Source organism: Engystomops pustulosus, chromosome 6, assembly GCF_040894005.1.
Source record: "Engystomops pustulosus chromosome 6, aEngPut4.maternal, whole genome shotgun sequence".
NCBI lineage: Eukaryota > Metazoa > Chordata > Amphibia > Anura > Leptodactylidae > Engystomops > Engystomops pustulosus.
In genome coordinates, this window is record NC_092416.1 from 130927975 (window position 1) to 130952005 (window position 24031).

The 24031-nt window shown below is 40.8% G+C and overlaps 1 protein-coding gene and 1 long non-coding RNA gene across 2 annotated transcripts in view; one reads left to right on the plus strand and one right to left on the minus strand.

The window, feature by feature from the left end:
* The window catches only part of LOC140066078 (uncharacterized), a 26072-nt gene extending 8884 nt beyond the window's left edge, over positions 1 to 17188 (plus strand). The window contains exon 3 of the long non-coding RNA XR_011848102.1: positions 17072 to 17188. This is a non-coding gene — a long non-coding RNA (uncharacterized lncRNA). The remainder of the gene's footprint in view (positions 1 to 17071) is intronic.
* GNAS (GNAS complex locus) overlaps positions 1 to 24031 on the minus strand; it is a 123227-nt gene that overhangs the window by 78305 nt on the left and 20891 nt on the right. The window lies entirely within an intron of this gene.

Genomic DNA, 24031 nt, shown 5'->3' on the forward strand with positions numbered 1-24031 from the left:
GAGGCCGATGTACCAACACCAGCAGTAGGGGTGACCCCATGTGATGAATTCTCTCCCCTAGAGGTCCTAGCTGGTGAGGTCGAGGGCCACGAGGAGGTGGCCGACATGCCGGACCTTGAGTTTTCCCGTTAGAATTTTGGGGCTGCACAGCTACAGGACCCTACCTTGTTTAAAGCACGGGAGAATGTTAAGGTGATAAATGGGGTACTCCAAATACCAGGGGCTGACAAAATATACCCCCGAATGGTGATTGTTGGGGAGCTGTTGTACAGGGTCGACCAGATACGGGGTGAGGAGGTTGAGCAACTTGTAGTACCCCAATCTCACCGTAGGCTGGTGCTAGAGTTGGCACACAAACATGTGCTGGGAGGGCACTTAGGTGCTGAGAAGACCCGGGAGAGGATCCTGCAGAGATTTTTCTGGCCCGGGGTGTGGGAGGAGGTAAACCGGTATTGTAGCTCCTGCCCCGATTGTCAACTTACTGCCCCGGTGTCCCACTTCAGGAGTCCTTTGGTCCCGCTACCAATCATAGAGGTGCCATTTGAACGGATTGCAATGGATCTGGTTGGCCCCATAGTCAAATCCTCAAGGGGGCACCAATACATCCTGGTTATCCTGGACTACGCTACGCGGTATCCCGAGGCGATTCCATTAAGGAACACCTCCTCCAAAAATATTGCTAGGGAGCTGTTCCAGGTATTCTCACGCACAGGCCTCCCCAAGGAAATCTTGACTGACCAGGGTACCCCATTCATGTCTAGGGTAATGAAGGAGATGTGTAAGTTACTGCAGGTTAAACAGCTCCGCACCTCTGTGTATCATCCTCAGACAGATGGCCTAGTCGAGAGGTTTAACAAGACCTTGAAGGGCATGCTAAAGAGGGTGGTCAGCAAGGATTGGAAGGACTGGGATTGTTTGTTGCCCTATTTGATGTTTGCCATACGTGAAGTTCCCCAGTCCTCCACGGGTTTCTCACCCTTTGAGCTGTTATATGGCCGTTCCCCACGTGGGCTTTTGGATATAGCCAAGGAGACCTGGGAACAGGAGAGGACCCCCCACCGTAGTGTGATAGAACATGTCTCCCTTATGCAGGACCGCATAGCGGCGGTAATGCCCCTTGTAAAGGAGCACATGACAAGGGCACAAGAGGCCCAGTCTAGGGTCTACAATAGGTCAGCCAGACTCAGGACCTTTAACCCAGGCGACAGAGTGCTAGTTCTGGTGCCCACCGTTGAGAGCAAGTTCTTGGCAAAATGGCAAGGACCATATGAGGTCATGGAGAAAGTAGGGGAGGTAACCTACAAGGTATCTCAGCCGGGGAGGAGGAAACCCGAACAGATATACCACGTGAACCTCCTAAAGCCATGGAGGGAAAGAGAGTCCCTGATGGCCGTGGGAGTAGAAAAAGCTTCTGTCCCCAAGAAGGGGACACCGGAGGTAGGTGTACCCGATGCCAAGGTGCCTGAAGTACGGATCTCGGAGTCCCTCTCCAGGGCCCAGATTCAGGAAGCGAAGGAGTTTGTGCTCCGAAATGTGGATGTGTTCTCTAAGTTACAGGGACGTACTTCAGTCATCAAGCATGATATCATAACCGAACCCCACATCCGGGTACACCAAAAACCCTACCGGGTCCCTGAAGCGCGCCGGCTTGCCATATCCGAAGAAGTCAGGCAGATGTTAGACCTGGGGGTTATCGAGGAGTCTAAAAGTGACTGGTCGAGTCCTATTGTGTTGATTCCCAAACCTGATGGTTCCCTACGGTTCTGCAATGACTTTAGGAAGTTGAACGAGGTGTCCAAATTTGATTCTTATCCCATGCCCAGGGTTGACGAGTTGATAGAACGACTTGGACAGGCTAGATTCTTCTCCACCCTTGACCTGACGAAAGGGTATTGGCAGGTACCCCTTACTGACAGGGCCAAAGAGAAGACCGCTTTTGTTACTCCTGATGGGCTTTTTCAGTACGTGGTACTCCCCTTTGGGCTACATGGGGCTCCCGCCACATTCCAGAGGTTAATGGATCTCGTGCTAAAACCTCACCGGAGATATGCCTCGGCCTATCTGGATGACATCATAGTTTACAGTAACGATTGGGAGAGTCACCTGGCCAAGGTGCAAGCAGTGGTAGACTCCCTGAGGGCAGCAGGGTTGACAGCGAACCCCCAAAAATGTGCACTGGGTCTGGAAGAGGCCCGTTACCTGGGGTACCGTATTGGGCGAGGTGTCATCAAACCCCAAGTAAATAAAGTGGAGGCGATCCAGCAGTGGCCACGACCTATGAGCAAGAAGCAAGTGAGGGCTTTCCTAGGCATAGTGGGCTATTATCGCCGATTTATCCCCGATTTTGCTACCATAGCGGCACCCCTGACTGACCTGACCAAGGGTAGCAGGGCGGTGGTGGTAAAGTGGAGTGAAGAGGCTGAGGGGGCGTTTCAGCGACTTAAGGCGGTTTTGTGCGAGGGACCGGTACTAATCACCCCTGACTTCACCAAGACCTTTATTGTGCAGACTGACGCTTCTGACGTGGGCTGTCCTGTCCCAAGTAGTGGAGGGTGAGGAACATCCCGTGACCTTCCTGAGCCGCAAGCTCACACCTCCTGAGAGGAACTATAGCATAGTTGAGAGGGAGTGCTTGGCGATAAAATGGGCTCTGGAATCCCTGAGGTATTACTTGATAGGGCGACAGTTTACACTAGTGACCGATCACTCTCCCCTCACCTGGATGAGTCAGGCCAAAGAGAGGAACGCCAGGGTCACAAGGTGGTTCCTAATGTTACAAAATTTCAAGTTCACGGTAGAACATCGAGCAGGAAAGCTGCATGGGAATGCCGATGCCCTGTCTCGTACCCACTGCCTGATGGCCAAAAGTGTTCGCCCCCACAGGGTCAAACAGAGGGGGAGGGTATGTGAGACACTGAAGGGGTTAACTGTGGATGGGCGGTATGTTTCCCCTAGGTTTTGCTATTATGCAAGGCCTTAGTGCTGAGGTTGGGTGTTCAGCACCTTGGACACAGGTGATGGGAGCAGCCCAATCAGTCTTTTTTTTTAAACCGCTCAGCAGAGCTGAAGTGGTTGTCTCTCTCTGGAAGGAGGCTGGAGAGCACACAGCCCTGACCTCTGTGCCTGGAGCAGCCAAGTGATTTTGTATAGTGGTGAGTTAGTGGAACACCTGTATAGTTAGCACCCTGACGGGTAGGATTTTTGTTTATTTAATGCCTGAATGAAAAGGCTGTTTTATTTTGCTGCTACAATAAACGCAGGCGAGACCTGTTTTGGACTGTACCTTGGTGTCACTGTCTTGAACTGCATCACAGCACCCGCTACCACGGTCTCTACTGGGCCAAATTCCCACAATATATATATATATATATATATATATATATGAAGTAAAGTCCAAGTGAGCCAAGTGAAGCCTCAGGTCCACAGCTGATGTAATCTCAGCATCTGTGGATCCAACCTGCATATGTGCATTGGTGCCCAGAGGCTGCCGAGAAGCCATCTTGGAAAAGGGCAACCAAGCCCTTGATGCAGTGTGCACCAAGGCAAAAAAATAAACATCAAATGACCTGAGACAAATGAGTGAATATACATTGTTCTAAGTAAGGGAGAGGGGGGGGGGGGGGAGTTGTAAACTACTAAAGGATCGATCTATAAGTAGCGGGACAATGGGATGTGACTACTCTCTCTAAATATCCCACTGGCGCGCATTCTTATGCGCTTAACCTATCTTTTATTAGGTATTAGGTATATCACCAGAGTGCGCGCCTAACGCTAGCTACCATAAATCACCGAAACATTGCCACTTTTTCAATAAAGTTCACCTTTTATTTTGTAATTGGAACCACGGAGTGCTGCCCACTTATATATATATATATATATATATATATATATATCTGTATGTATGCAAATAGCTTTTGTATGAGGTGAGCGGGTGTAAATTCCCAGGGTTAAAATCCATGCACCATTGATTGTAACGGTTCCTTTAATATAAAATATGAGGGTATTGCTAGTTCTGCCGTTTTCTCCTAAAGCTCCACTGTAGGTATGATCTATGAAACTGCCCTATATAGGGATATGACATAAATTAGTAACATTTAGGAATGAAACAGTTAAGGATATAATAACCACAATAAAAGTTCACTTTTCATTTTTACGAAAATGGTTCCTGTTATGATGAATGTGCAGCTGGAAGTGAGTCATCCATATAAATATCCTGCCACCTTCTATATTTGGAAAAAAAAAGTCTGTAATGCATGTAAATATTTCATTCCTGCATTGAAATATGTTGTAACAAATAAGTAAACAAAGCTCTCCTGCCTGCTCCATGTGGCAGACCCTCACTGGACTCATATCTGATGTTTAGAGCCTTTCTTCCAACACGGAGGATCACAGACAATACGCTCCTCACAGGTGCACAGTCAATATCTGTCCCGGCATCTATGAAAACTTGTGACTCACAAGAACTTAGTAAAAATCTGCTTGCCATTTCCTAGTTTAGTTTTTTTCTACTCGTTAAACATGTTTTATTTTTTACAGGAAACATTTTACAGAGCCCTGATAAAAACTGACTATTTTATTTATATAGCTCATATGCCAACTTAAGTTTCCATGGTTATCCACAATAAACAATGCTTGTGGGTGCGTTCCCATGTGGCGGTAAAGCATGCGCTTTCAAACACATCACAACAACTGAGAAGAGGAGATTTGCCTGATTACATTGCTGTCAACATTGCGTTTACAAAACGCACATGTTGATGCAATGGTAACACATGTGTAAACATGTGTATTTGTTAACAGCATGTTAATACATGCGTTTTGCACAAGCAGTGTAATCAGGCAAATTTCCTCTTCTCAGTGGTAAACACCAAGTGTGAACACCCCCTGAGTGCTCTGATCCTGGAGTGACGCATTAGTTATTGCCACTTTGTTAAAGGGAATCTAAATAAGAAGTATGACTTACTGCAAGAGAGGCAAAAAATGGTGATGGATCTCTTTCTCAATTGTTTATGCAAAAGTGGTAGAAAAATAGAAAAATGCAAATATCTTATCTTAAAATATTATTAATTAACTCTTTAACACCTTGATTAACATTGATTAACCTGCGTCATTGTGTTATGCCTAGTTCAGGGCCTAAAAGAACGGAACATGACATCTTCAGTAGTAAGCATAACAAACTATATCAGTTCTTCTATGATTTGTTCCTTTAAAGGGGTATTCCTGTGAAGACAAGATGTACTCAGGATAACAACATAACACATTCTCTAATTCACTGTTATTAACAAAAATACAGTATTTCACAGATATAATTCCAACCTGTCTTTATCTGTGCTGGTATTTACAATTCGGTTATCCCTGGATCCGACTGTAAATCTTCTGAATATGGTTGTATTCTTCTAACGAATAGCTTCTCCTGTCTGCACACTGCAGTGTTCTCTGCACACTGCATCCCTGTATTCCCCCCCCCCCCCTGCATTACAAGACCAGCTCAGACACAGGCACTTCATGCTGCCAAGCGGTGTTCTTGTACTCTACAAGTTACAGAAAAGATAAGGTCTTTATCCGGGAGAGAGACATTGTGTTTTATATCCATCTCATGGATCTTATCATCTCTCTTTTCCTTTGTGTCAGATACTAGTACTATGTGTCAGATACTACTAGAATGTTCAGAAGCTATATAAAAGTGTAGATAAACCCTGTACCCTGATAATCTAAGCACATTGTCAGCACACAGCATCTCCCAGCACAAAGGAATCATGTAGTGTCTACTTAGAGAGTCTCCGCCCACAGTCTGGAATATTACACTGACCATCAATGAGTGATAGGAGCTAAAGCAACAATAAAACTAAGTAAAATTGTAAAGTAGGGGGGTTATGTGTAAACATCACAAGTGGATTAAAATTTGAGAACTTTCTCAAATGGGCAAAGCCCTTTAACACCTTCCATCACCCAGGGGCAGATTAAGACTGCCACTGTCCCTGGACCATATGAATATTATAGGCCCTATTAGTCAGGAATTCACTTTCTACATATGGTACTAGAATCAAACTTCTTGGATAATGGAGGATGCATCTCTTATGACCGATTTAAATTTCTGGACCTTTGGAATACCTTGAAATGTCCTGAAATGGCTCTTGTGTACATGTGTTTTTATGGGGTTTCATAGGTGAAGGTCCTTATGAGTATAAAATTTGATGGGTGGTTTGGGTGGCCATGGGCCCCCCTAGGAGGCCTGGGCCCCTATTTACCACCTATATTATAATCCACTACTGCCAACACCTGAATGTAACTGTACACCAGAATGGTCCATAACCTGGCACACCCAAGTGTACAGCTTCATTTTGGTTATCCTGTGGGCACGCCTTTAACCTCTGTCAATACCAATGTCAGTTTTTTCAGAGAGAGGAGGCACCTTCTGCTTTACCATCAGCACCCCTGCACTGTATGGTAATAAAAATGGTAGTGAAATGATGCAGATGACGGCCAAAAATTTTAGGGAGAAGTCTTACATTCATAAATGTTACAACCAAAACCGACATCTCATCATGCAAAAGCATAGATACAAGTATGTATACATTGAATAAAAAATGACAGCGACATAACCTAAAAAAGCATATATATATTATAATATATTTATCATCATATTGCACAAAAGAAACAAAAGGTTAAAGAGTAATTTCACAAATTGACCCCTCATCTCTGCATTTATTTTCCACGTTAATGCTCAGGCTAATTTTTATTCTAATTTTTAGGGTTTTTTTCCGTCAATGTCGTCGACAAGCTATAACTTTTTCATTTTCGGGTCACCATAGCTTTCTGGACCTTTGGAAGACCGTGAAATGTCCTGAAAGGGCTCTTGTGTACATCTGTATTCATGGGCTTTCATGGGTGAAAGTCTTTCTGAGTCTAAAATTTGATGGTTGGTTTGGGTGGCCATGGGCTATAGCTATAATTTTTTCATTTTTGGGTTACCATAGCTGAATGTGTTTTTTTTTTTGGGATGAAATGTAGTTTTTAATAGAACAATTTGAGGTTTCATATGTTCTGTTGTTGAACTTTTATCATCCCTTTCTGTGCAGTATATTTAAAAAGAAAGAAAAATCGATTATTGTTTTGTGTAATAAAATGCATTTATTACTGAACCTAAAAGACATTAAAACTTTTTTTCTTTGGGTCAATATGCATTGCACGATAAATTTTTTTGGGTTTTTCTTTTAAACGCCGAAGCTATGGCTGGTGTCATTTTTTGCGGCTCTTGATGACGTTTTCAATGCGTCTATTTTTAAGACTGTACAGCCTTTTGATCACTTTTTTTTTAATTTTTCACATTTTACAAGTGGCAATTTCTAATTTTGGTGCTATTTTCCGTTACAGGGTTAAACGGTGTGAAAAACCATTATTATATTTTGATAGATCGGACATTTTGGGACGCAGCGATACCTAGCTTGTTTATATTTATATGACTTCTAGGGAAAGGGGGGAAGAGTTTAATTTTTTTTTTTTTTAAATTACTTTTTTACAATTTTTCATACTCCCTAGGGTACTTTAACCGTGGGTTGTCTGATTAATTCTACCATTTACTGCCAATACTACAGTATGGCAGTATATTGGGATTTTCCTCCTCATTAATTTCAATGTGCGAATCGCACATTGTAATGAATAGTTTAAAACGAGACATGGCAACTGAGCACCACTCCGTGATGACGTCACGCCTATACGCCACCATCTTTTTGAAGCTGCCGGTGGCTTTGCCGGCGGCGATAGACCGATTAACACCCATCTTGGGTGTTACTGGTAAGTGTTCATTCACCCGCAGCCAACGCATTATATACTACTACATCACATGTCGGGTTACATGACCTTCATGTGCATAATGAAATTTGCACTGTTTAAGCACTAAAAACTTTGACACTTTTTGTCGTAAAGACCTGTTCACATTTGGATTTCATAAAGCTTTTTGATCTTGTTTAATATAATTTTTGTGTCTTGGATAATTAAAATATGTCAATTTGGGCATCTTTTTATGTTTAATTTTTGAAAACTTTTTTTGTTGTATGGGAGAAATACTGTTACGTTTTTTTAGCTTGGTTTAGAGTAGGTGTGATATTAGGTGTGATATGTGTGATATTAGGTTTTCGAGGTGGCCGGCTTTTGTGTGTTTGTGTTTTTTAACTTTAACTTTTTTGTAGACTTTATTATTTTTTTTACATAAACTTTAAAATTGTATTTAACACATGGGCATTAGCTCCGAATCCACCAGTCTAATGTCGGCTAAGGGGAAGGCGACAGAAGTGAACGAAGCTTTGCACGTGCGCCAAGTTGACGCCTCAGCAGAACCAAGAGGTTGTGAATGTATTGAATGAACGAGAGATGTGGAAGTGAGCATATACAACCCTTGTTGTTGTGTAATGTTACATAGATCGTATAGAACACAAACTTTATGAGCTGAAGGTCTATAGATGAATATCGAAAAATGAGTTAGCTGAAGCTGATGAAAGGTGAAACATTAATTCTGGGAATATTAGTATCATATATCACTTAATGAAAGAAAATTAGCAACTATATATGGTGAATATATTTAAAAAAAAGTGGGATACCCAGCATAGCTATAAATACAGATGCATTAAAAATGTAGATGCATTAAAAAATAATAATTATACAGATGTATAGTAAGTGCAATAGTTAAGGATATTGGGTATGCTGGATGAATAAATTGATTAGTGTGTTATTTGGGAAATGGTAATTGATCTAAGACTATAGAGGATATTTAGGGGGAAGAGGGAGAGGGGGAATAACTTTCTGTGTGGGCAAGGAGTTTAAATGTTTTTTCCAGGGTCTCAATAAAGGGGGTTTCCCACAAAAGAAAATTTGCACATTTCAATCCCCTAGTGATGAAAACACAATAAAGATCATTTTAACCCTTCACTTTCCAATTTTACTCAGTTTTATTGCTGTTTTAGCCCTTACCTCTCCCTTCGCTGCTCACTGCAAATTTCCATGGTGTGGACCGCTCTAAGCAGACACATTATGACCCATCTAGTTTTATGGGGTGACAAAGTGTTTAGGTGTATATACACTCTTATCTGGCTTCCAACATTGTATTAACATACTGACACATAGAAAGATAGAACATACTGACACATTCATACTGACATAGAAAGAGAGATGAGACAGATCAGAGATGCATGAGAAAGAGTCTGGTAGACCATTACACTGTTACAGAGTGAGCTCTGCTACATCTCACAGACATGTGCCTGCCTCCCCCTTCCCCTGGATCACTTATCTCTGCTCATGATCTCCTGGAAGGATGTGAATCAGTGAGAGTCTCTGAACTCCGTGCCGGGGCGTGGCTACAGTGACATAGCATAGAGACACAGAATTCTCATCTGTACAATCTCATCCAAGATGGCTGCCTACCCTAAGTCAGAAGTTACTGGGTCGTGTCTGTGGGCATTGTTACATTGTTGAAACACTGTGTTTCATGAAGCCTTTAATTACATTGCTGCGGTGTGTATTGATCCTTGTGTCTAATTGTTGAGTGGTGCGGGCAATACATTGTAGTCCACATGGACATTCGAGTAAATAAATCACATATGTGATTTACGGCAACATTTACAGCTGGACTGTCCGCACTTATAGCTACCGATAGTTTTGGGAATAAAATTGTTGACAATAGATGTATTGTTTAGTGCAAAGTTGACTTGGTGCCAGCAGATTTTTTTAAAGTTTGAGGTTATAATGGGTCTTATCGAGAGTTGTGGGTCATCTAACAGGATGGACCAGTGTTTCTCTAAGATCTCTCTTATAAGAAGGTGAGTGTCATTAATAAAATATTCAGCAGAGTGCCCCCATTAATATAATGTCATGCAGAGTGCCCCCACTCATATAATGTCCAGCAGAGTGCCCCCACAAGTATGTCCTGCAGAGTGCCCCCACAAGTATAATGTCCTGCAGAGTGCACCCAAAAATATAATGTCCAGCAGGGTGCCCTCATTAAGTCAGCAGTTGACGTCATGGTTTCTGTGCCAGCACATTGCATAGACGTGCATCTTCAGGCTTGTCTGTAAACCCAAAAAGGTGCTGTGAGGTGAAGAAGATGCTAGGGGTCAGTGCCGGAGGGTGAGTACTAATTTTATCTTTTTTATATACCGGAGTATAAGCCGAGTGGGTCTTTTTCAACATAAAAATTGTTCTAAAAAACTCGGCTTAAACTCGAGTTTATGTGGAATTTCATTAAGTAAAGTAGCTTTTCTGTGTGTTGTTTCTGCTTTTCCTCCTACAGTGAGCAGTGTGCCTGAAAATATTCAGAGCTCTGTCCACTTTAATCAGATAAGATGATTGACTTAGAACATATCCATCCTGATGATTCAATTCTATGAATTGATTAGACTATCCATGGACTGTCTGTAAATAATTAAGTCATTAGGAACATCAGCAGTAGTTGTAAGAAGATACCGGACAGAAAACTGGTTTACTGAAACTGCTTAAATAAGGAGAAAAAAAACGGGGAAAGAAGCACAAGGAATATATTTAACAAGTTCTGTACTGCCAATTGTAGATTTATGGCAGGTTGTCCAGGTGCATAAAGACTGTTTCAAAGTACTTTTTCAGATGCAGGGAACCCATTTGGCAGATACAGGGGGCCATGGAAAGAAGCCAGTAGGGGTATTTACCAGTTCTGTCTTCTCAGTTTTTCTCATATAGTGCTTAATCGCGCACTTTGCAGGTCATCCGCCTCTATGCATCCCAGCGTTTGTGTGACTGAACATGTGATCACTGGGATTCCTGTAGTGAGGGGCTCCCCCTCTTCTCTGTGTGTAAGAGCATTGGCAGTCTTCTGTTTAGATCGTACAACAGAGGGTTGGGGTTGGGCAGCAACTTGAATGTTGAGGCCTATGCTTCAACTGGGAGCAGAACACTGCAGGCCCTACAAAGGTGACAAGACATAATTAACAACTAATACAAGACCCAACCATAGTGGAGGCACTTCTGTACCTTACTTTGAAAAATAGACCTGACAGGATATTAAAATTACTGATTGGGGGGTCACCTGTGTAATATTGAGCAAAACATCTTTCATTTTGAATGATCCTTTACTAAGGAGATTAGAGCATAGACAATGGGGGGAATTTATAATTAGAGCGGTTCCTTATGGCAGTTTTATGTCTGTCTTTGGAGATCTGCTGCAGTCAGATTCATTAACCCCTTAAGGACCAAGCCCTTTTTCATTTTTTACGTCTTTATTTTTCACTCCCCACCTTTAAAAATCTTAAAGGTGGGGAGTGAAAAGAGCTGTGTATGGGCTTGTTTTCTGCATAACAAATTTCACTTCATAGTTATAGTATTTAATATTCTATGCCGTTTACTGGAAAGCAGGAAAAAAATTCTGAAAGCAGTGAAGATTATGAAAAAACACATTTGCGCCATTTCTTGTGGACTTGAATTTTATGGCTTTCACTATGCGCCCCAAATGACAGGTCTACTTCATTCATTGGGTCAGTATGATCACAGGGATACCAAATTTGTATAGGTTTTATAATGTTTTCATGCATTTACAAAAATTAAAACAACCTGTCCAAAAATAATTCTTCATTTTGGTGTCTTCTGGCGCTAATTACTTTTTCATACACAGAGCTTGGGTGGTGTCATTTTTTATGACTTTTGATAACATTTTCAATGCTTCTATTTTTAGGACTGTACAATCTTTCAATCACTTTTTATAGAATTTTTTTATATTTTTTAAAATGGCAACATTTGCGACTATGTGCGCTATTTTCCATTACGGGGTTAAACGCAGTGAAAAACAGTTACTATATTTTGATAGATCGGGCATTTTGGAACACGGAAGTATCTAATGTGTTTATGATTTTTACTGTTTATATATATTTAAATGACTTCTAGGGGGGGGTGATTTGATTTTTAGGTTTTTCTAATATAATTTTTTTCCTTTTTTTTTTTTTTTACTATTTTTCAGACTCCCTAGGGTACTTTAACCCTAGGTTGTCTAATTATTCCTCAGTATATGGGTATTTTGCACACCATCTATTATAATGTGCAAATCGCACATTGTAATAGATAGCCTAGATCATGATAGCCCTGGATCTTTGGGTGACCCAAGGCTGCCATGCAATGTATCGCTGCTCCCCGATGACGCTACAGGGAGCGTCAATCGGTGCCAAGATGGTGGCGGCCACACGCCGCCGGCTCGTTAGTGCTGCCGGCAGCTTAACATCCGCGATCAGAGCTAGTGACGGCAAAGCAAACAACCGGTGAGTACGAGGAGGGCTCACGGGCTGCCATGCGCAACAAGACGTAAGGGTACGTCTTATTGTGCTATGGGGTATAAGTTGGTTTGGCCCTTGATAAATCTGCTGGCTGTGTTTTTTGTTGTGTGGGATGTATGCAACAGTTGCATGAAAAGTTGCAAAAAACCCAAACAAAAGTTTCAACAAAGACCAGGGTGGGGCCAGGTGTAAATTTGAGCCTAAACGGAAATTTGCGGCAAATCCCAAATCATAAATTCAGTCGTATTGTTAAAACTAGTCTATGCAAACAATGAATTTGGCGCTAGCAAGGTCTACGTCAAAGTGACTTTGCACTGTCATTCGGTGCAATGGATAGTTTCTAAACAGCATATGCACCACAAATGCGCCAAAACAATGCTAAACATAGACAAAAACCCCAATGATAAATCCCCCCCCTCAATGTTCTTTAACATAAGCACCTGAAATAGATGGGACATTTACAAAAACATTTAAAAAAGGTCCACTGAAAAACACAAATGGTATGTGAAGAAGCATAACATGAAACAGGAAAAAACTATGTGGTTAACTATTACGTTAAGTCAAGTAATAATCGACAAAGATAGGGCTTGTAAGCTTCTAAAATAACAAGGTAGTGATGAGGAATTACAAGATTATAGAGAGAAAAATAAAATAAAAGAACTTATAAATGCAGCAAAAAATAGAGAGTGAAAAACTATTTCCAAGGAAAGTAAAAATAATCCTCCATTTTTTTCAAATTTAACTGAAAGTGCGGCGCCTCTCAGGAATAACCTGGGTGTTTAACCTAAGAAGCAGCGCAGCAATGCCTTAAAACCTCTGAAAAGAACAAATCATTGGCGCAGATGGCATACACCCCTGGATACTAATGGAATTGTGTGCTGTGATAGACAGACCATTATTTTTATTATCTGAAGATCCTTTAACCCCTTAATGACCGCCGTATCGGCTTTTTATAGCGGTCATTAAAGGTACTTCTTCTGACGCAACGCCTTTCTACAGCGGTGCGTCAGAAGAAGATTTCAGGACATCAGGTAATGAAAGTGCCGGTATCGGGCTGTGATATCACAGCCCAGACCCGGCACTAACACCCAGGATCGGAAAAACTCTAATCCCGGGTGTTTAACCCCTTACACGCCGCGGTCAAGCATGACCGCGGCGTGTAAGTGTCCACACCGTGGATCGGACCCCCCGGTCTGCTTACCGGGGGATCCGATCCCTCCTGCCTCAGCCCCAGGTTCCGACGAGTGACCCGAGGCTGTCGGCTCCTGGCAGGACCCGGCTGTGTTTAACTGAGCATGTGCATCGGATGATCGCTTGTTCAAGTCAAGAAGTAGAAAATGTAAAAAAGTAAAAAAAAAAAAAAGATTTTGTCATTTTATAATATAATTAAATAAATAAATAAAATAAAAGTCCCATAATCTCCCCAGTTACACATAAAATGCAAATAAAGTATATAAAACACAAAAACACGTACATATTTGGTATCACTGTGTCTGTATCAATCTGTACAATAAATATAAATCAATATTGAACCCGCTCGGTGAACGACGTAAAAAAAAAACTCGAAAAACTTCTCGTAATATACAATTTTTCATCAAACACCATCACTAAAAACGTTCTAAAAAGTGATAAAAAAAGTTATGTTCCCTAATATGATACGACTGAAAAGAACAATTCTTTTTGCAAAAAATAAGCCCTCAACCAGATCTGACAACAGAAAAATACAGAAGTTATGGTCCTAAAAAGTTATCATTAGTAAAAACAATGCGATTTTCTCCAATATTGGTTTTGCTCAGGAAAATTGAGCAAAGATGAGAAAAACTATATAAATGAGGTATCACTGCAATCGTAGTGAACCAGAGAATAAAGATAAAATATTATTTTTACATTACGGGGGGGGGGAATGCTAAAAATCCAAAATAAAAATTGATGATTTTGTTTGTGTCCCCCTTGAAATAGTTAATAAAATCTCATGAATAAGCTTTAGACTCCCAAAATGAATTATCTATACATTGTATCTCATCCAGTACATAATAAGCCTCATATGTTCGCAAAAAAAAAAAATGTATAGGTCGTACAATGTGACAATACAAATCTGCTGTGAATGGCGCCTCCATTCATCCTTTGCCCGGCCGTGCGCCCATACAGCAGGACAACACCACATATGGGGTATCAGTACACTCGGGAGGAATTGGGCATCAAAAGTTGCAGAGCGTTTCATCATTTAATTTATTCTGAAACTGTCAGTTTGGCCTAAATGCATGTATTTTCAACAAAAATTCAAAAGTTTCTAATTCACAGGTCCATATTGTTTTAAACCATGTGAAACACTTAAATGGTTAATAGACTTAATAGAAGTTGTTTTACACACGTTGAGGGGTGAAGTTTCTATAGTGGGGTAATTTATGGGGTTTTACTATTATTTAGGTCTTTCAAAGTCACTTGGAAGCTAAATTGTCCCTTAAAAAGTGAGTTTTGTCAATTTTCATGAAAATTAGAAAAATGACACCTAAAGTTCTGCACCTCATAACATCCTAGAAAAATGAGAGGATGCATAAAATATCATCCCAACATAAAGCATACATTCCGTAAATGTTAATTATCAAGCTTTTTGGGTTGTTTTACTTCCTGTTTGGAAAGCAGAACATTTCAAACTTGGAAAATGAAGAATTTTTACAAACTTTTGCCAAATTTTCCCTTTTTTTCAGAACAAAGCGCAAAATTTATCACTTAAATTTTGTGACTAACATGAAGTACAATGTGTCACGAGAAAACAATCTCAAAAGCACCTGGATATGTTAAAGCTTTCCGAAGTTACAAATCGTGAGACATGTCAGATATGAAAAATCGAGTCTGGTCATTGAGCTGAAAACTAGTGTCGGTGATAAGGGGTTAACCCCTTAACACTCTGCGCCGTAGCTCTATAGGGTATAGGGTATGTATGAAGAGGGCTCACGGGCTGAGTCCTCTTCATACAGAGGTGGGGGTTGTTGCATATTGCAGCAAACCCCCACCGCTAATAACCGCAGTCGGTTCTTGCACCGATCGCGTCTATTAACCCTAAAGTCGCTGGTGGCATTTAAAAGCGTCTTCATTTGACCCGAGGCTATCTGGCTTCTGCAGATTCGTTACAATGAACCAGTGGCTCATTGTAATGAATGAGCTGCAAAAATGCCATATATTGCAATACAGAAGTATTGCAGTATATGGTAGGAACGATCTGACCATCTAGAACTGATATAAAACATAATAAACAGTAAAAATCACAGACACATTAGGTATCGCCGCGTCCCAAAATGCCCGATCTATCAAAATATAAAAACGGTTACGGCCGGCGGTGACCTCCGAGACGGGAAATGGCGCCCAAATGTCCGAAATGCGACTTTTACGCCTTTTTACATCACATAAAAAATGGAATAAAAAATGACCAAAATGTCGCACAGACCTAAAAATAGCAATGTAAAGGTCGGCTCATTTCACAAAAAATGACACCTCACACAGCTCCGTGCGCCAAAGTATGAAAAAGTTATTAGCTTCAGAAGATGGCAAAATTTTTTTTTCTTTTTTGTACACATTCTTTTAATTTTTGAAAATGTATTAAAACACAATTGAAACGGAGGGAGGGCTATTCTAGTCAGAGGATCCTTCTTTTTATGCTATCAAGCGAGGGAAAAAAAGCAACACTAAAGAAGGAGATTTTGTGAAACATCCCATTAAAGGAGAGTGGAATAGTGGCAACATCTGGAGCTCCAGTCAGATAAGAAAACATTTTTATCTTCTATATATTTTAACTGTGGGACTTTATTTCTGGATCGGTCCTGGACTGTTTGAGGCTCCTTAAGAGTGAAGAGTGCAACACGGTACTGAAGAAAGTTTTTGCCTTTAAGGTGTAGTTTGCCTTGACCTTAAAAACATTAAAGTGTAAAGTTACTGACAAAAATGAGTTTAAGCACAGCTGGAGAGAGCCTCTGGCAACAATTCCAACAACACCTGTATAATGCTGCTGGCTTCCTAGCCTGAGATATATCTGGTATATTTCTCATTTAAAAAAAAATCAGATTCAGCTATTCTTGATGTGGGTGGGGACTTCCGTGTTGTGAGATCAGCTCACCCCACTGGAGCCAAAACAGGAGAACGTGTTTGCAATTGGCCGATCTGAAGCATGTGACGAGTCACATGCTTATGACATTAATGAAGGTCTTTTCAAAGGACTTTCAAATGATGCAGGCTCAGCATGTTTATAATTGGATGACCTGTAGCATGGGATGAGTCACATGCTTGTGACATCACTACAGGTCCTACAGCCCCTCTCAACAAGCCTCCTGTATTCTCTAGCTGTACTATACAGTTTTCCATGGTCAACCGTAAAACATGTGCTAGCTGCTTAAGAGCTGTAGGTAGCTAATGAGAGTAAATTAGAGATTTTTAAAAATGTTGCTTAGTGCAGAGTTAGGCAAAAGTTTTTATACATAACAGTTGTTAATCATTTGGACTTAAAGAATTTCATACGGACATCTAGCTCTATTAAAAGTAGCCTAGAGAAATGATGAAGGCAGAATAAATGTATTCATAAATGCCTTTAGGTTCTATAACAGCCAGAATGTACCATCTAAAAAAGTAGAGATCTAGAAAGCCACCTAATGGAAGCTACTGCTCAAGAGAAAGAATGAAGTGATTTAAAGCTCCCAGAAGAGGGCACTACATGCCAATATTTTCCAGATGTTTATTCGTATCTCTCTTGTTTCTGATAGGAAACTATATTAAGCATGTTTATGTCTTGTCAATTCTAGGTGGTCAACAGTCTAGTAGCCCTGGTTTTGGAAAGTATTGTCTAGTTTTCTGAGGTATGATCAGCTTCAATGGACTCTGTTTTTGCACTCTCTTTAACATCAATGAACTACCAGCACTCTCAGGTAGGATATTAAATCATTTCCTCTCCTCTTTGAAGGAAATCTACCATTTGCTTTAATGCATTATGAACCAAACATACCTTTAGAATGATGTTGCTACTCTGATGCAGAAACATTTCTTGTTTAATCCCTGAATTGAGTGGTTTTGCTGAAAAAACAATTATGAAAATGCGATTCTGTTGCTCCTACGGCTTTCCAGGCGCTTTTCCTCACCCTAATTATGCACTGCTTCAGCCTTATCCCTCCCAGCATTAGCCGCGACTACGTCTTCACTGTGTTGTCCCTGACTGGAAGAAGTAATCAATCGCTGCACCATTCCGCAGCTGCTGTGTATGAGTCATCCTGCTCAGGTTGATAAGTCCTGTCTGGACAGTTCAGGGAGCTCTCTGTAATGTGTTAATGAACGGCAGCATGCATGCAAGTTCCTCAATTTTATAATTGTTCCAAATCATTCTTAGAGTTCCTCCGGAGAGGACAGCAGAGGATAATCTCCCTCTATCAGATCTATTTCTTGACCTATTTCTATACCTATACAGATCTGCATACGCAGGTTCTACCTTCTCCAGCCCCAAGTTCCTGAATCTGAGCTGTGAGTTTCATCTACCAGACTTCATAAGTTGGCAGATATGACCACTACCTCAGCCTGTTTATGTTTGTGGTGTTGAAGTCTTGGAATAAAAAAACTCTAAATTTGATGTTCTATATCTTTTCTCTCTGTGTGATCCCTGGCTGCCTTTAACATCACAGACCTCCCCTCTACTATCTTACCAGAGATTTCTAACACACGCATACACTAATTGTGCCCCAGGGGGAAACCTTCTATCTTATCTCTCCAGCTAAAGCCTGCCATTCAGACACAAGGAGAATCCAGCTGCCCCGCACCAAAAGGTAAGGTCCGGTGGGAGAATGTTAAACCCGAGTGCCACAAATGTAGTCTGAGAATTTGCTGAACAGGCTGCTGAGGAGTCTCTGAAATGGCCACTGCAGCCAAAAATTGCATCCGTGACTAACCGATGCCTTGTTTAGTTGGAATTAAACACAGGAATGGATGGCAGCAGAAATCTAAATGTGGGAAGTCAGTTACCTTTAGAAACCCCACAGCCATCTACAAGTGGTGAGCAAATTACAGTAACTGCCAGAAGAAGCAGCCCACTTTGTTCACCAGATTTTTAGCACCTGAACTTCCACAGGCGGAGAGCTGTTACTCGGAATGATTGTATTATGAAGGTTTGTATTATGCTAAACCATTTTCTTTTAGTAATATTAATTGTTTATGAGTTTTCCACACCACAAAAACAATGCCCCTTTTTGGAACAGTGGAGGAGGCAGAAAATAAAAAATTTTTCTGCCGCCGACCACTGATAAAAGAGTCGTAAAGGAGAACAGACAGTGGGAGTGCCGCAAAAAAGGCTTAAACCCAATAGTAAATGTCCCCTCATATTTGTTGGTCACTGTGCTTTAGGATCAGAAATGCAGGCAGTTAAAACATAACTGCAGATAAGGTTCCAATTACCTGTTTCAAATGTTTTAATGAAAATATACATAATCAGAAACATGCTAAGGATTTGTGATTGCTGATATGCTTTTTTACAGTGTTAAGTAAGCTCTAAACTACTCCATATGGCTGATTGCTGTACATGCCAACATTAGTAAAAGATTAGATGTCTGTTGACAGTCTGGCTTCTCTACCACCTGGAATGATCAGGTACGACTGATCCAGTGTGGATGTTTATCCCCTTGGATAATAATATTTTTTTCAGTGAGGGAGCTTTTGTTGTACCCAATCAGCACCCCTACAATTAAATGTACAGAGGATTGATGGCTGTGTACTGCTTGTCACTACTAGTGAAAATTATAATACATTTCTACACTTCAAGTGTACGTTCTACACTTCTGGTATGCAAGGCTTGAAAACAGTTTAACACTTTTTTTTAAAAGAGACTGTGGCGGAGCACAGGGTGGGCTGGGATGGAGTTAAAGGGAACCTGACACCAATTTTTTACAAATAAAACTATTGACAAGTTTCCATAGAGCTCTTATTACTAAATGCTACACATGTTTATTCAGACATACCTCTTACCGTATTTCCCCAAAAATAAGACAGTGGGGCACGTTTACTAAGGGCTTTGCACCGCTATGCGATGCACTTTAGTCAGACTGTTCACGTTCTTCATGGCTAAAACAGCTTGCACAGGTATTAAAGAAGTGTCTCCGCTGGGATTGTGTCGCCCTAGCCTCTATGTGACATAAATTATGGGGGCGTACCGTCAGTCGAACTGATTTGGATAGAGCACCGTATTTAACTTTCAAATTGTGTCACAAGCCCTATGTTAAAGATACATCACAAAAAAGATTATGAACTCCGTCGGAACAGTTGTCAATAACTTCTCTAACATCCTTATAACTTTCCAAACTCAGGCACGGGGATAGTAGTATGGTGTGGAGCAATGATTATCCCTAGGTCTTATTTTCAGGGGGGCCTTATATTTCTAAGCTTTAAAAAATTGCACTAGGTCTTATTTTCAGAAGGTGTATTATTTTGGGGAAAACAGGGTAGTAATACCAGTGTGCTGTGCGCTGGTCCGGGGAATATTAAGACTGGAGCAGGAGTGTTTATTGGCCACTTGTTTTTAGAATGTTTAGAGAGCAGAAAAGCATGAGGCAAGAGGTATTATACATGTCCATTCCTGAGGAACACAATTTCTGTTGAGTTAGATCTGAGACATGTTTTTGTTATCAAAATAAAAAAAAAATCTGTGTTTTTTTTCACTTCAACTTTGTAAGCTACAGTATACCCTCATTTTGTCCCAAAAATCATAGAAAAGGAAAAATTACCTGAATGTATAGTTTATGTACACTCACCGGCCACTTTATTAGGTACACCATGCTAGTAACGGGTTGGACCCCCTTTTGCCTTCAGAACTGCCTCAATTCTTCGTGGCATAGATTCAACAAGGTGCTGGAAGCATTCCTCAGAGATTTTGGTCCATATTGACATGATGGCATCACACAGTTGCCGCAGATTTGTCGGCTGCACATCCATGATGCGAATCTCCCGTTCCACCACATCCCAAAGATGCTCTATTGGATTGAGATCTGGTGACTGTGGAGGCCATTTGAGTACAGTGAACTCATTGTCATGTTCAAGAAACCAGTCTGAGATGATTCCAGCTTTATGACATGGTGCATTATCCTGCTGAAAGTAGCCATCAGATGTTGGGTACATTGTGGTCAAAAAGGGATGGACATGGTCAGCAACAATACTCAGGTAGGCTGTGGCGTTGCAACGATGCTCAATTGGTACCAAGGGGCCCAAAGAGTGCCAAGAAAATATTCCCCACACCATGACACCACCACCACCAGCCTGAACCATTGATACAAGGCAGGATGGATCCATGCTTTCATGTTGTTGACGCCAAATTCTGACCCTACCATCCGAATGTCGCAGCAGAAATCGAGACTCATCAGACCAGGCAACGTTTTTCCAATCTTCTACTGTCCAATTTCCATGAGCTTGTGCAAATTTTAGCCTCAGTTTCCTGTTCTTAGCTGAAAGGAGTGGCACACGGTGTGGTCTTCTGCTGCTGTAGCCCATCTGCCTTAAAGTTTGACGTCACTGTTGCCTTTCTATCAGCTCGAAACAGTCTACCCATTCTCCTCTGACCTCTGGCATCAACAAGGCATTTCTGCCCACAGAACTGCCGCTCACTGGATGTTTTTTCTTTTTCGGACCATTCTCTGTAAACCCTAGAGATGGTTGTGCGTGAAAATCCCAGTAGATCAGCAGTTTCTGAAATACTCAGACCAGCCCTTCTGGCACCAACAACCATGCCACGTTCAAAGGCACTCAAATCACCTTTCTTCCCCATACTGATGCTCGGTTTGAACTGCAGGAGATTGTCTTGACCATGTCTACATGCCTAAATGCATGTAGTTGCCGCCATGTGATTGGCTGATTAGAAATTAAGTGTTAACGAGCAGTTGGACAGGTGTACCTAATAAAGTGGCCGGTGAGTGTATAACTATTTTAAAAAGCTCTAGTAATATAATGTGTGCACGCGGCGGGCAAATGTTAGTGTGCATGAGCCCTAATACTGTGGCTCCATGATCTTCAAATCGCCCACCCCTCTTACAAGTAAAGCTTTGCTCTCAGCCAATAGGAGAGCAGTATTGCTCCCTTGATCCAGTCCAGAGTGATAGAAGAAAAGTAACTGCAGTTTTAATATCAGCATGCCATTGTGAGTTTGTAAAAACTAAAAAATCTAACTCAGCAGGAATAATATTAAACATTGTTCCCCAGTGTAATCTTTGTGTTTTGTCTTCTCAGCATTTTTCCAGACTACCACTGCACAGGGAATCCCTGTGATGTCATGACTGACACCATAGGATTAATAAGCATTTGGTTGAATGCATAAGCTAGGCTACAATAAACAGCTGTAACAGTTATCATACTGGTTCTTATGACAAGTCAACATTTTTAAAATCCAATTGTCACAGAGACCAAAAAAATTCAGTCTGGGGTTACAATTATAAAATACACAGTTCCGATTTACATACAAATTGAACTTAAGAACAAACCAACAGAATCTTGTACGTAACCCGGGGACTGCCTGTAATCGGTAGAAAGTTGACTTAATCATTTGGTAATTCAAAATTGCTAGTATTTACATTTACACATTTATACTGATGATAAAAAGTATGATTTTTATTGATCTTTTTTGTAGCAAACAGTATGTGATGTGTCAGTCAAGAAAGACCTTCTTCAGACTCAGTTTTCAACAGTTAAAAATGAGAGAAGACGAGACGAGTTTTTTTGTTTATTCCACCTAGTTTGGATTTTTTTTCAGCTTTCTGGTAATTTGCAAATTGGACTAAAGATTAAAAGGTTCCTCTAGCACAGTGGTGGCGAACCTATGGCACGGGTGCCAGAGGCGGCACTCAGAGCCCTTTCTGTGGGCACCCGGGCCATCACCCCAGCACACCAGACAAGACTCATAGAATCTTCCTGCAGTTCCAAGCCACTTAAAAGATGCTGCTTTCTGTCATATTTTGATACTGACTTCGCTGCTTGGGACTGTAGGAAGAGGGAGAATTAGACAGGGTCGAATTATTTTTGGAGGACTGCCTGCTGGCCCCATGATTCTCTGTGTACAGAGGGAAACTGGAAAGAAGATAAAATGATGCAAATTTTCCATCTTTCAAATGTGTTGCTGTCCTCAGGAGGCAAATATGATTGAAAGTTGTTTATTAGGGAGCAATAAGTTACTGCTTTATTTTTTGGTTGGCACCTCACGATAACTAAGCAGGGTATTGGGTTGCAGTTTGGGCACTCGGCCTCTAAAAGGTTCGCTCTCACATGGCTTTGTAAATGGAAAAATAAATAGAATGTGTAAAGTGAAAAAAACGAAAATCAGAAACTTAAGGAGTTAAAACTGTATCTCTACTTGACCACCCCTTCATATATTATTCTTCTGAAAAAGTACATTTTTAGTTGTTGCTCAAAATTGCACTTTTGGTGTTTATTTTTCCTTGTATCCATCTATTATTTAGATATTGGAAAACACCATAGCAGCAATTGCATTCTGGCCCAGGTATCAAAAAGTTCATTTGCCATATAAGAAAACACTGATATAATACAGTAGAAAGAAAGGTCATGAATAAATATTCAAGCTGTTAGACGTATAGCTCTGAGTACAAATCTTTAGGAAATAGAAGAGAAACATGTAGACTCTTGAAAGAAACCAGTTAAAAGAAAGAACTGGTCAAAAACTGTGACATTCTCAAAATGTAAGGTCATCCAATGGTTTCTTTATGTTTGTAAAATTTTCTTCTGAAGCACTAAATATAAGCTCTGTCTGAAAATAGAAAGTCCTTATCGAAAAGGCTGAAGGCACAGCTACAAACAGTTTATTTTCTGCTTAAAATAAGATATTAGTAATGTCAGCATAATGAAGTTATACACATAATAACTCATTTCTATTTACAATTGCTGCTAATAATAGAAAGACCTGATACATTTATAACAGTAAGTCCTGGTGTCTGAGCTGGTCTTGTAATGCAGGGGGCAAAGAGGCAGAGAGCACTGCAACCGTGCAGACAAGAGAAGCTATTCATGAGAAAAATCCGACCCTAGTCAGATCCAGGGGCAACCAAATTGTAACCACCAGGACTGATAGAGACAGTTTGGAACTATATCTGTGAAATGTTGTATTTTTGTTTATATCAGTAAGAATCGGTCTTTGTGGCAATACCCCTTTAAGTAATGCTAACAAGCCAATTAGTGTAAATTCTCTTAGCTTATTTTTAAGCCAAAGCGAAACATGTCAAAGCAGAAAAAAATCAGTTTTGCGGACATATAAATAAGAAAGAAATCTGAATCACAGATTCCAGTTTTTTTTTTTTGGGGGGGGATTAGTGCGTTAGAACAGTACATACAAGGAAAATGTGGCTGACATGGTCCTTTTTTTGTGACCCTGTACAATTATTCCGGCCTTTTTTTTTAACCGATTTACACACACACTACAAAGTGAATATCCCTAACATCCAACTGGGCCCAAATTGGTACTATGTCAGAAATCACACCTATGATCCCCCAAACATACAGACACTTACTTACAGTTGCTACCTGCAAAATCATATAAAAATTCTGGCTGTGCCCAAGAACTTCCTCAATTCACCTGTTTTTGGAAATACTGACATTTTTGTTATGGATGGACTGAATTGAAGACTGACTCCAAAAAAGAGCAGTTAGACAAAGTTTTGAAAATTTGTGTCCCAACATTATTATGTTACCTGCTCACATCCAATCATATACAAATGAGGGCTTTAGTTTCATAACAT